This window comes from Camponotus floridanus, unplaced genomic scaffold, assembly GCF_003227725.1.
Source record: "Camponotus floridanus strain SB8 unplaced genomic scaffold, Cflo_v7.5 scaffold62, whole genome shotgun sequence".
Taxonomy (NCBI): Eukaryota; Metazoa; Arthropoda; class Insecta; order Hymenoptera; family Formicidae; genus Camponotus; species Camponotus floridanus.
In genome coordinates, this window is record NW_020229792.1 from 1012458 (window position 1) to 1027842 (window position 15385).

The window sequence follows — 15385 nt, forward strand, 5'->3', positions numbered from 1 at the left end:
ATTATTACATTACTATTATATTAATATATTTACATATATAAAATTTCAATACAAGACAACAATTACTTTTGCCAAAAACAAATCAGGCAAAAATATACAACAATAAAAAAGATAATTCGTTAAACAAAAAATATGATGTAATGCCTCGCGCATTAATTTTTGCATTTCTGATGTCATACATACGAAGTGCGGTCAAGGTTAATAGATTCTTCAGAGATCTCGTGGGTGGACTTGAGTGATATTTTTGTGCCTTCTACGCACGCGTTCATCCCTCGACTGCATGTGTGCGATGCATCACGTAAGAATAACCTGTTGCTCATCCGCGCGGCCGCGCGTGGCTATTTTTTTCTTGCACAGCAAGAGTTATAAACGGGGAATACCTTGCATGGAAAATACAGAATATTCTTTTCTACTGGAATATACTTCTTTATGCTACTAGAAATCCACATTTTACACAGTTGGAATGTTAAACTATCAAAATTCCTCCAATTTATTGCTATAAATAATTCAAGCATTTTGCAGTGCAACTGCTCGATAGATTCGTTGCATCTGCAAATGTCTTGCTATTCTTTCTGCAATATTTCTGCAGATGCTCTCCAAAGATGTGCACATATACAGCATGAGAGATGCAGAAATAGTAAATTGATGCAACCGCAACGAAAACCGCAATCGATCAGTCATAAAACCCTTATAGCTTTTCCTCGTGCAAGAAAATCGTATGAAGCCATTTTCATGCAAAAACTTGATTTCATGATGCATTTATGTCCATTATGAAAATGCTTTACTTCGAATGCGATATCATATATAAAATACAAGCGCATTTTACTTTGTGTGGAGCTTTAAATAGAATTAATATTGAAATATTAAAAAAAAAGTATTACAAGATATTTCGAATATATTTTTTTCTAACAAAAAAAATAATTATATATAATTTTTAGCAAATTTAAAATTTAAATTGAATTAAAATTTCATTTTTTTTAAATTAAATATCATTTACAGTGTTGAAAACTGAAATATTCTATATATTTAATGCACAATTGACATGAAGTATAGCTGTGCGTGCATGTGTTTTCGAAAATATAGATAAATGTTCTTTATTTTTTTTATTTTTTTAGAATATCGATTTGCGGATACGATAAGAAATTGAGACTGCCCATTTTTGAAAGAGCATCACTAACATCTGTCGAAGAATCTAAGATCACAAAAGAACAATCAATCTCCCAATCGGGTACTCTTTCATAGACCTTTCTCCAAAGATCGTTGCTTTTCAAAAAAATTAAGAAAACCGATATCCATAAAATGAGGGTTACAGCATTATCCGCCCATTAAAAATCTACAGAATTAAAAAAAAAGCTACAGAATTTGTTGCATTATCTTCCAATTATCGATTTATACGATACATTACTGCTCTATTGTATTTTTTTCTTTTTATTATGTCGTAACATCCGCAATAATCTGACAAATTATACTCAGGCAACATCTAAGCTACTTCGAAGTTTTAACTATATATAAAAAAATGATAAATCTTAACTCCTTTCTAAGAATATCTTACATGCGGACACTCTCTTGTTGTATTCGCTATAAACAGATAAAGAGCCACGTTTTCGCCTAAATTTACGTCGACTCGTATTCCATTTAATTGAAACAAAACTGGTCTTTACATCATTGGCTTTTGACACGATATATGTAAATCGATGTTGTTGATAAAATCTAATAATTAAAATTATATAATTTATACTGTTTACATCTTTTTTATTTCATATAGATATTAATCATTCTTAAAATATCTGACATTTAGCCGATGATTTGTTTATTATTTATTCTCTGAAGAATACTTTGCTTAATAAATTATGCTCGTCAGTTCAGACAGCTAATTGAATTTCCATGATAGACGGTAAACATCAAAGCACATCTTGTCAACTCTTTTCCCTCTCCTCACGCTCATTTCATGCGCAAGCATATCTTCAATTATTCATGCATAAATCAAAGTAGCTACTCTCGTTTAAGCGAGCTCGAGAGCTCGTCAAACAAGAATTAACTAATCAGCGACAGTTTTCAGCGTAATGAGTTATCTGCGTGGGTAGATATGGCCATAATTAATAATTTATTAAAAATCGCCAACCACTGCAGATCGATTGAACGAGAACGACGAAGCGCGAATGCACTTCACGATATTTTAATCGAGATATCAGGCTGAAACTAAACGCATTATCGATGCATCGAACTTGAATAATGATATTAACCTTGATTATTAATTTTTCGAACTGATTGGTACGCTTCAGTTTTGACGTTTTGATGACGAGAGAAGCGGTAAAAAGGCCAATTCTATCGTTTGTTTTTATACTTATTATATTCTTACGAAAAAAGAAACGATAGACTAGCAAGAGCATCATTTCTTCCAACTTTATGACTTCTCGACGATCGTTAACCCCGTTCATCATATATCTATACTTATCTTCCAAGAATATTTCGGGGAAAAATGTCCAAATACTAGCAGATGAGATGATCAGAATTATTTATTTTACATTCGGCTTTATGTCAAAGTTTAAAGAATTTAAAAATGAGATTATTAAATATTAATTTTGATTTAACTCTTCAAATAGCTTTAATAAGACATTTATGTTGGAAGAAACGTTAGAATATTATATATATGTATACAACGATCAAATGTTTCGTGACTAATACTTGTATAATATTTTTAAAAATTTTATATAGTATTTTAATTTATAAAACAATGTTTTATAATAGATAATAATTTTGTTAATAAATAAGGAATTTCTACAATTGTGTAACAAATAACAACATCCTGTTAATTTACAAAGTATGAAAATGCAGAATTCAAATAAGATCTTAAGTCACGTAAACTTGTTATAACACATGGTTTACGATGATTGCAATAACGAGCATTTTGAAATTTAACAAAAAACAATAAATATCCTCACACGCGCATTTCGCAAGTCGTTAGCTGTGAGAGCATGCCTCGAGCACAATGAAACAATTATTCTCAGTATATGAGCCTATACTTCAATATGTAAATAGGCTATAATAATGGTCGATAATAAACTGCTCGTTATGTTTCGAAGTTGCACGCGCGATATCGGTAAACTTATTATAAGTAGTGTTACATAGAAGAAGAGACATAAGAATAATTTAATTCTTGTTCTTGTGTTTGTGTTCAATTATTTTCAAAATTGAAAATCTCATTAAAAAATGAACTTCTTTCGAACATTTTAATTTTCAATTTTTTTATTGAATTTTCTGTAATTTTATAATGATCTTTTAATCATAACTAATTTTGAATTTTTCATGATAGATTCATAAAGTCTTATTAATTTAATTTGAAATGTTTCTTTAAATCTGTATCATTTTTTTCGAATTTAATATATAATTTAATATACTTTTTGTAGGATGATATTATTTATAACTGACAATATGCATTATTCACTTTCAAGATATACTTTTCTTGTCTATAATACTTGTCTATGATACTTGATGAACACATCAAAGTGATAAAAAAATTTTTTGCATTAGAAAATCCTTGCAAGAGTATTTTGATCGTACCCTTAAGCAAGTGGATAGATAATCTGCTATGAGTCTTCATTATAATAAATTGGGCCATATTCAGAAAGCATACATGTAGACGCATTTTGAATAGCTGCTATTATTCATTCTTTAAATGACCCGTTATTATATTCTGTGACTAATAGAGTTATGATAAGTTGATGGACGAAAAAAGTAAATCGATTAACTGCCGTTGGCATCGAATTAAGAGATTGTAAGATGATTTTTATACATACGTAAAGAAGAATTTCTTTCCATAATTTAATGTTTTTATCGATATCGTAAACCGTTTTCATACGCAATAATAATAAAAAAAACATTATCAATTATATAAAATATAATAAAGTCAATAATATAAAGTATGATATCAAAAGTATTATAAAAATATATTTTTTTATAATTGAATAGTGATTCGTAAATAACAATAATTTAATTATTAAAATTTCTAGATGAAAATTGAGAATAAAGATAAAATTGAAAATAAAGACGATATTCACTATACAATTATAATATTCTAATTTAAGAAAGAAATTTATTTTGATGTAAACGAGAAGGTGGCGATCGCATGTAATTCTTGTCTCTTGTCGTTATGTGAATGACTGTGCATAATTTCTCTTCGTACAAAACATCGAAAGTATAACTCGTATATAAAAGGGAAGAATACGAGTGCGTGGTTTGCTCATAAATCAGCAATCGTATAAAAGATCGCCGCCTATTGCGGCACGACGTAGCGAACTGCGCCCATCGATTATTTCGATAATGTCATAATCCATCTCCAACCGTGTACGTTTCCTTCCGCGACTATTCAATTGCGTGATGTCTGATTATTTATGAGTATTTCTCGTCTTATGAAAAGCATTTCCCATAATCATATTTCAACGATATGAAAATAATAATAATAATAATATAATAATAGTAATAAAATAATAATATAATATAATAAATAATAATATAATTTAATAAAATAAATAATAGAATTAAAAATTATAATATAATTAAAAATTTTAAAATAATTAGTTATAAATTCAACAGTTTTATGTTTTATATATTTAAATATAAAATAGATATATATATGCACTGGAAATTATATAATTATGAAATAGTTATTTTTAAATACGATCTTTTCTATATTAATAATATATATATATATATAATTAATATAGAACAGATCGTGCTTTCTTTATCTCCATCTTTCATATTCTTTTTAATTTATTAAATAATCTAAAAACAATATTAGAATTAATTACGATATTGCAATGTTATAAAAATGTTATAAACCTTTGTATTTTAGTTTTTTAACTTTATATATGTCAATGTTTAAAATAAAAAAAGTTAATTATTATTAATTATTATTTATAAAAGTTATATTAATTGTAATATATTAATATAATAAAATAATTATATTTATGACATTCATAAATATATCATGCATGAAGTAAATAATATTAGAAATACATGAAATGATGCAATTAATTAAGATGATCATCTATCTTAATTTCTCTAATATAATCCCGTACATAAAATATCATCCGGTAATCTAAATCTCGCTAATCAAGTAAAGATGATCATCGGCGGACTGGTCGCTGCTTTCATCACTTGTCATTCCGCGAGACCATTGTATCGATTAGCGATCGTCACGCGGCGATGCGTTTCTTTCGCTGCCTTCCTTTAATTAGAGAGGCCGAGCTGCCGGACCAGTCTCGCCCGAGTAATTGCTCGTCTTCGGTTTCACTGCGGTCGCCGGACTTCACGATAATCCCACAGATTCTTCTTTCTCTTTTTCCGCACCTCATGGCTTCGTTCAGGAACGCGAAGAGGATACGAATAATAAGCGAGCGCCATGTGTCATAAGCGCGGTCAGCGCGCATTGATACGCCATCTAAATCAGAGTTTATTATGGGGGTCTGTCCCTTTATCCATAACAATAGGCTCACTTTCGAGAAGTATCAGCTGAGCCATGCCAAGGATTTCGTGTGCGATTTTCCGAATCTCTTTGATTGTCCATACCTTCCGATTAGTGATGGATTAGAGATTTCTCAATAGATGCGTGATGATCAAAAATAAAAAGAAATATTTTAAAAGATTTTACATGTCAAAAGATTTTTTTAAAAAATATTGAATATTTCATTTATCTCAGTTTTTAATATGTTTCTATAACACCTACATATTATTATTTTATAAAATTATTGATGAATGAAATGAAAATGATAAAATTGAGATGTTTAATTGCCTGGCATTTAATAGTCTATATTTAAAATATTTTCTCTATTAATTTTCTTCAAGGGATACGCGTTGCTAAATTTGCCATTCTTATCGCAAGACTACTTTTGATTCTTGCTTAACTCTTCAAGCTTCTTTCTCGCCTTTCAACTTTCCACAGAAGTACCGCTACGGATCCTTTTTGTCTTTTCGGCGTTATTAGTCTTGGCCGGGCATCAAGACCGCCTACTGTGCTTCAGATCCTTGTATCCGCCGTTTTCAAGGAAGAAATAAGATGTTTGGAATTTTTATAGATTCTGCTAAGCGACGATCCTACTACGTGTCCAATCGAACCTCAATCGATTTACATATCAAGGGAAGAGAGAGAAAGAGAGGATGGAGGATTAACGTATTTAGGTTGTTATTCAAAAAAGCCGAGGAACGTTTAGTGATACAAATTGAGATGAGTACCCACGGAATGCTAATCGATATAATACTACCTATCGCAGAAAAAAAATTATTAAATCTGCAGGTTATTATTGATGCGCAAAAATAATATATTGTTAAATTGTACAATAAATATACATCTAATCTATTATATATGAGCGATTGGTTACGTTAAGATTTGTCTGATATGCAAGTAAATTCTTTAAGTTGTAATTACTATATCTAATCTCTAGCAATAGTAAGAGACAATTTTCGAAGGATTTATCGTTGATAATTCACAATATCGCGACGAAAGAGAGATGAATTAATTTTACAATCATATCAATCGCGACAAAATATTCTTTGTCAATTAAATTTATTAAATTTAAAAATACACACGGATAGGTTTAATAAATCTAAACACCTATTCAAAACAATATTATATTTGCGCTCTATCTTGAGATAGATAAATTTTATGAACCTATAAATAATGAGACAAAAAAGAAAGGAGATAAAATGACGCTTTAAAAATCTAATAAATCCAAAGGCACGATAGATCTGTCGCAACATCCGCAATAAACGTGAAAGATAGCGGCGTTTGTTGCATACAATACAAGAAACAAGACAGAGTTAATAAAATTAAAAGCGGAGTAATATATGCGAAGAGAAAGCGAGAGAAGAAAAAGAAAGACCACTCATAAGGCGAGAAAACGACCATCGTCGTGTACGCGAAATTCAATTATAGAAGTCGCGAGAGCGTCTGACGCAGGATTTAGGGAACAGCAATGTCCGGAAAAATCCGATATTTTTGCACTGGCCTCAGTATTCAGGATCAAATCTCCTTGGTCTCTTTATGTTCTTTACCGCGAAAACGTGCAAACATCATCCGGTGAGTTAAGGTGGCTAATGACACAAATTACTGGTAAAATATGTACATTAAACAGACCACAGTCACTGACTTCCTGTACCTTTGAAGCCTCACAGCGTTGATGGACTATATAAGCCGGAAAGAGAATCAACGGAACAGACGCGGTATTCCTGGAGGAAAAGGATAAGCATTCATATCCTCATCTCATTTCGTAAATCACCAAGTATTTTGATTAATATAGAAATTATTTGTCGTTCTTATCACGATAATTATACACGCAATTCAACACTTATTTAAAAAATTCTTTAATATATTAAATATAATAAATATTATAAATTATATATTTTATATATTAATCTATTTTATTAAATTATTAATATATTTATTTATTAATATATTTTATTAAATTTATTAAATTATTAATATATTATAATCTTATTAATAATTTAATAAAATACATTAATATATAAAATATATAATTTATAATATTTAATATATTTATTTCTTAATATATTTTATCAAACATAATTTTTGATTTTGATAAATAGCGTCATTAAAAAATATTTTTATACAATAATAAAAATAAATGACCAAGGAATCGAGTTCTTTTAGTTTGCTTTCGTTGCGTAATGATAAAAAATGCATTTAAGTATTTATACGCTGCTCAGATATACATATAAAGATAAAATACATGACTCTCTTAATGGCGATACAAAACACTTGTACTTTCCGATGATGAAGCATAACCCGTTCGGGATTTTTACGGGAACATTCGTGTGTCTTGTTTTTGCAACTCCCCGATTTCTGGATATACCCGAGGATTGTGTCCGATTTACATAACGAGGGACGCGTGTTCCACACGTCCCCGTTGTTTCTGCAGGCGCCTCCTCCATCCCGGACGAGTTATGCCTGCCGGTGACCATTTAGCGGCGCAAATTACTCGAGCAAAGAGACCACGAACGACGATTTATCACCGAATGGCCCGTCGCGGTGTACCGCATACCGTTTCTCCGCGCTACACCTTTGTGTCATTTTGGTCTTGCCGCACTTTCGCGTCTTTCTCGTCTTAGCCCTCCCTTTATACGACCGTCCCTTCGAGGCAAAGTGCGCTTCCACCAGCGAAATTAAATTTTCAAGACAGTTGTGCATGCGTATATTAGCGATATATATTTTTCCTTCGATAATACATACATTAAAGTATATTTAGAAACGTCTTCTCTAAAAGTCTAGCGCGATTGTTCGCCAAGAATTTCATTGAATGTCTAATATTAGTGTCGTTGTATTCTCGGAAAATTTATTTTATTATCTACAAATAATTATATGTATAGAAAATTGAAGATAATACTTAATCACATACAGAAAGTGATGAGAATAAATAAACAATTTCCAAGGAAAGATACTCTTTGTAGAACTATTTGATACAATTGTCTTTAATGCTAAGAAATTGAGTGAAGTGAATCTGTACATTCACACACTGATTCAATCTGGCGTTGTTCCAGCTGTTACTTTAGTCCTAACTTTCCTAAATTGTCAATGAATGAGAGCTTTATTCGATTTCCGGGTTTAAAAGAGTACTCGAATTACAGGCATTTCTCAAATTACACTAGCATCACACTATTAATCGCTGACAGCGATTAACGCGTACAGCCGGAAGTATGTTTGAAGTTTTTGAAGCTCTCAAAGGAACCCATTGAACTTATAATACAAACTCGATGAAATTCAAATGATTGATCAATTAATTTATAAGCAGAATGAACGAAAAAATTTCATTATTCCAAAATTCCATATTTCGTTTCAAAATTAAATTAAATTAAACTATTACATCGAAAGACGGGATGCTAAGTTTACGATATAACTTATGTAAATATGCACCAAAAATAGCAACTTCTTGTGCATTTTGAGCAAAAAAATTTAAAAAATGTCTATTTTCAAAACAGCGGAATGTAAACTAGAGAATGTAAACTAGATCAATGATTATGATGGAAAATATAAGGCTTGTGAAAATGACAGGCAAAAATATATATTGGCTCGATCGAGCGTCGAGTCATCGGGATTAAACGAGTACAGTGTATACCCGCAAGAAGTTACAGTTTATTATGGCAGAGTGCATGCAACAACATCAACGATCTACATAGTTTCTATTTTCGGTACCCTGTGAAGGGCGATGCCGATCTGACGAAACTAATCCACGTGACATAATCATCGAGTTAGTAGTCTCTCTCTCTCTCTCTCTCTCTTTCTCTCTCTTGATAGTTTCCGTAATTTCTTTTCTTGAGTCGCGTGACAATCAGAAGCTATAATGATACTTTACTTTTGAGATAATGTATAAAAATAGAACATAAAGTGGCACATAACTTCTAGAATGACTTTATGATACTCATATATCTTTCAAAGACATCATTCTTCAAATTTAATTTATTCTGATTTTAATTAAAAGAAAAATATATATAATATAAAAAAATTAATTTAAAATAGAATAAAATAAAAAAGAAACATTATTCAGTTTCCCATTTTTAAATAAGATTATTTAAATTCAATAAAATTCTGAAAAAATAATACCTAATGAAACTCTTGTAACTATTATTTCATAATAACAAATTCAACAATAACAAATTTAAAAAATTGACGATATATTGCTAAGTGAAAAATGCGACTACTGGAATAAATATTCGTATTAGAGAATATTTTATTGAATTATGATTCGGCGCGCGGCTTGCTCAGCGTTATCGCAATGATGTATGTATGCCTGATAAGTTTGAGGAACTGAGATTAGCATTTGAATGTGTCCAAAATAATTTCGGCCTTTCCGCCGCCGGATGCCATAATATTTACAAATGTTTGATGCATATTCCGTTAGCAAGCATCGTTCTCGGTATCTCCAACATAAACGAGATACGTTAGGAAGGCACGCGGATGTTCACACGGGCTTTACAACACCTGCTCCTACTCTGCCTTTTCATTCGCGTACATTGTACTTTTTGTATATTTTTTCTACGATGAGCGCTCTTTTGCTTCTTGTTACTAAAGTTTGCTATGGCTTACCGATTCTCCTCATGAAACATTCTTTCGTTATAACATTTACGAATTTATTATTAATAAGGAAATAAACGAAGATATAAATGAAAGATTAGCAAAAATGTGTCTAACTCGTAATTAAATAATTTATTTTATTAAATAATTGTTTTATGATGCGACGATATATAATATTTTTTGAGTAAATAAATCATCTGTTATTTTAACTCATCGTGAGATGCAAATTTATCATTGCAATCATTTTTTTCGAAGGCGCCTCTTTCTCGTCTACTGCACATAAATAATTAACTTTTAATTCTTACTTGTAATGATATCTTAATCGCGATGTAGTCGCGGCAAAGATAAAGGCGATGATTTTAAACGAGATGGGATGACCGACGCGTCCACCTATTTATGTGTCACGCTTATTTGTTCTCGTTAAAGCTTTTTAGTTCCTTAATCCGGCTCAGGAGAGATCCACACTAATTTGCCACGAGATATGCCTCAAGATTCGACCGCGCGGCGGTGGATGCGCGTTTGGGATTTTTAATCAGATGGGCGTAAATTTTATCCACTGCCGTGATAAATCCTACCGTTTCTCCTTTCATCGATTCCAATCTCGTATGGTGCCGCTGCTAAGAAAGTAACTTGACCACCGAAAAATGCGACGCGACTAATGCTATTTGTGTTTTCGTGAATAATTTACGTGTCCGGATAATTTAGAAATCTAGAAATTTACTGTAATGCAAGAATATATGGCGATTACGTAAATACTGGACTGATGCAAATGATTCATCAAGTTACAATTTACCGCGAGATTAAACAAATATTAAATTTTGATGCAAAAAAATTATTAAAAATTCTCCGAGGAACATTTTCTCTCAACACGGTTTCGAATGGCCTTTGAAACATTTCGTAGATATTTGCGTTATCAGAATCAATTTGCTAAATATGTACAATTATATTAGCCACTTTCATTTCATTACTCATGCGAAAGATGCGTGCCTCGCATCACGTGGACAAACAATATTACGTGATGATACGAGCACATTTGGCCTTGTCGGGTGCAACAGTCAGCAGTTCTTAGAATGTATTAATAAAGGACAGAAAGTTCGCGCACAGACACGTCTAGCGATTCTTGCCAGACTGATTCAGATGCTCAAAATACATGCATATATAACGCATTGCACGCCTACGCAGTGACATTGCGTGCCGTGCAAATCGACACGTACGCTTATATCGCCGTTCGCGTTGAATAAATTAAAAGGAGATGAAAAGATAAGAACAAGCACTTGATAAAAAGATTGCAATTTAATTACAGAGATATCGTATGAAAAAAATTATTAATGACTAACGCACGTATTAAAATGACAGCAAGTACAAATCCGCACGCGATTTTAAGATCTGAGATACTGGAAAGAGATTCCTTTCATTTTCCTTCAAAAAAAAAAAAGTTTTACATCCGCAATGCACGGCGAATGACACGGTAGTCAATAGTTGTTGTAGTATGTGTGAAAAGGGGCAAACACTCAATTAGAGTGTTGACGGTCGTTAACTCAGGAGCTCGTTAACCGTACTACGACGTGCTACATTTGTAAATCTGAGTATATTCATTATTACCAACACGCGCGTATTTTACTGGCGACTTATCGCGTCGAATACATGATCGATCATCGCGCTCTTAAGCGCGTCAAAACACGAGTATATGTCTTAATAAATAAAAGAAGTTGTATCTTTCAATTATCAGATTATGTCAAATACGCGGTATGAATTAATATAAAAAAATTTACGCACACTTAAAAATAGTAAATATATTGCTTACATATATATGAGGATAATACATTTTACTTCACTACTTTTTAGGAAAAAATTGATGATGTTCCTCAATTTTATCATTGGATTTAATATAAAATGATTATTTTTAGAAAGATTATTTTTAGATTTTAAAATGATTATTTTTAGAAAGTAATTGCCAATTTTTTTATTTGTTTTTTTATCCATCGTAACAATTGTTTCAATTTCCTATTTAGTTGCATCTGTAAAATTTACGAAGATGTTTATTACAAGGATTATTATATCCTTATTCTAATACTATGTGCCAATTTAATATCATTTAAAAGCAGCAGATTGAAACATCCGACAAATACGAGAATGCACGCGAAATGGCTTCTAATTTGTTTCTCGAATTTATATAATGCTAATAATTTATTTCAACATCGCGATGCGTTAGCATCCGACGACCGCGAAGACATAAATCACATCGGGTCTCTAATGTTGCATTGAAATTCTAAAATTAGCAATAAAATTAGCAATAAAATCAGCAATAAAATGCGCGAATCAAAAAGGTTAACACGAAATTTTGTCCGAAAAGAAATAATACTGAGTCTGCTACATGTATTGGGATAAAGGGAAAAATGTATTTGATTTTCTTTAAAGAAGAAATTATATGCGTAAAAGACGAAATATAAAAAAAAATGACTTAAATCTTTGACTCACATATATTTGTTATATGAAATACAAAATTATCATATATATGAAAATAATAGACAATTATTTTAAGATAAAAAAAATATTATTATTGAACTTTTTTCAAACTCTAGAAAACTTTAGAAAATTACTACAATAAAATATTCTGATTTGGGATATTTAATAAAAAAATGTTTTTCTTTCTTTCTTCTAAAAATACGAACAATATTACATAATTCGTTCAATTGATACAACTGTTCCTTAAGCCACGTATCCCGTTGATTCTTGAAAGAGTTAAATATGAGCGATCGTTTTCCAAGTATTATTAATCTACGAGACTTGTTTGCAAAGTGTATCGCGATATCGCGTTGATGCCAATAATGGATGAGTTCTAGCAATCGGATCAGCGAATAAATCGATTTCCATAGACGTTTCTATGCTTCCCGGAAATGAAAGTCACTGCGCGCTAGTGTGCAAATTTTTTTTGCGTGGCAATTCGAATAAATTATAAATATCCTGATAAGACCGCCAGTGCTGTACGGCTTGTCGATGTATAAGGCTTATTGTCGTGAATCGCGAGTTTATATCGCAACGACGTCGTAAACTCGTGCTAGCGTTTGGTTGATAAATTAATCTACGATCGTATATGCGGTACGAGCTCAGGCTTGTAAAAATGAAAAGAATAAATTCGTGTAAAGCGCCAAATTAGAAATTGATGCTCGTATGCGACACCGCGATATTCACCTTACAAGCCAAATGGTTCTTACTATCTCTCTTCTGATCGTTTCTTCGCTTCTCTTAAATTGTGTGTAGCATATATTAACATATATCTTAGCTCTTCCTACATAACGAATAACGAGTTACAATCACGTCATACATTATATGTTTATTCAACATGAATTTCATCTCTTCGGAAATAAATAATAGCCTATTTATTTATATTTAATGTTAATTGCATTATATAGTAAATGTTATCATTAAATAATAATATAAAACGAAAAAATAAGTATATAAATACCGAGGAAAGAGGAGAAAGATATATAGATTTTATTAATAAATGAAATAATTATTAAATTCATAATGTAATTAAAATCGACGAAAAAAGAGCAGAAAGTGTTAACATATAAATATTAACGTCAATAGTAGTTTATTTCAAGATAAGATTAAGTGTAATTAAGGTATAATTATTTCTCAATTGATCGCAATTATGTATTACATGTAACGATCGTAAAGGGAAACGTATATTTTGAAACATGAAAATTATTCTATTTATATGTAATTTCGCATGCCACCGTGATATTAATTATTATCTTGCGCCCAGCTTTTATTATTTTTCATGTAATTCTATACGGATTCGATATTGCATGTTATTATTGCTACAGTTCGCTTAATAGCTTTTTTTGACACGCTAACTGAAACCATAACGTTGCAACGCGGCACGCGATTTTATTTAGCTCTGAGAACTTTTGGATCTGCTTTTACGTCAGTTTCATCGTTAATTAAATTCGTAAGCTAATTTCTCAAAAAATCACTAAATCATTAAACATGTTGGATCACTTTGTCATAAACCGTGCCGTTATCATTTAATTATATCTTATTAATCGCTAAATGAGAGAATAAATGATTACGAAGATATTATAGCAATATGCATTACTATTACTTTATGACATCGTCTTCTCCGCGAGATTGCCGGTTCTTGCTGCATTAAACCCTTCTTTTATCATATACTCGCACGTCTTTATAAACTGGTCGGTAAATGATCACGTATGCGCAAGAATCGAACACATCTTGCACACTTTGAATGACGTATCCGCGAATACCAATCTCATATATTATCATTATCGATTTTCTAAGATGGCAACTTACATTTAATCGACAGCTTCCCGGTTGTATAGAGTTCTATTCTTGACTAGTGTACATGTTGTGATAAACATGCAGAAACTAAAATCTCTGCACGAGACACGAGATTTGAATGTTTTGATCATTGATTAAAAGCTGTAAGCCAAAATTACGTTTATAACGCTAAATAAATCGTTCTAAACGTCAAAAAAACAGTAGATTTCGAAGATAATTCTAAAAAAATTATCTGTAAACAAGAATACTCCATTCGGATTAAATATTAATATAAAATCAAGAAAGTGCAATGATATTTTAATAACTAAATTTCAGATAATAAATCTTTTGACTTTAATTGATAAAATTTAACTCCACACATTTTGTAATAAATAATATCCGTTCGTGATTCTCTCCTGCTAATCCTAAGATATTCTATATAATTCTGTTTAAACGACTTATTGACATTCGTTGTGCGGTCAATGCCGCACGGCGATAGATTGTAGAAGTGCATACTTTGCAAAAAATCGCAAGTATGCACGATTTACGCTTTCATGCACAAATCGTGGTAAATGACGCGACTAACACGCCGATACATCTTCGCGACGCATATTTAATCGCGATGACAGCAACATGTTGGATGAACGAAGGGAGGCAAATATGCTGGAGACACTTAAGCCAGTTTGGCCAATCATCCATTTAAAATCAACCTGCGCTGCTTCTCGTCGAATCAAGTTGATTCTAAATATTCACTTTTAAATTGCAGGAAATTAAATAGATCGAATTATAATTTTTAGATTTATTAATTTATCTCGATTTTTGAAGATTATTTATTTTTATTCTTTAAAGATTATTTCATGAATTATAGCATCTTAATATCAAATATTTTTTAAAACAATTTTAAAAAATATTTGATATTAAAATACTATAATTCATGAAATAATCTTTAAAGAATAAAAATAAATGATCTTCAAAAACTATTAAAACAATTTTTAAAACTATTAAAATTTTTAAAATTAT

At 30.9% G+C, this 15385-nt stretch overlaps 1 protein-coding gene and 1 long non-coding RNA gene across 2 annotated transcripts in view; one reads left to right on the top strand and one right to left on the bottom strand.

The window, feature by feature from the left end:
- LOC105254412 overlaps positions 1-15385 on the top strand; it is a 74720-nt gene that overhangs the window by 37122 nt on the left and 22213 nt on the right. The window lies entirely within an intron of this gene.
- Positions 1-15385, bottom strand: part of LOC109610226 — a 58874-nt gene that overhangs the window by 7319 nt on the left and 36170 nt on the right. The window lies entirely within an intron of this gene.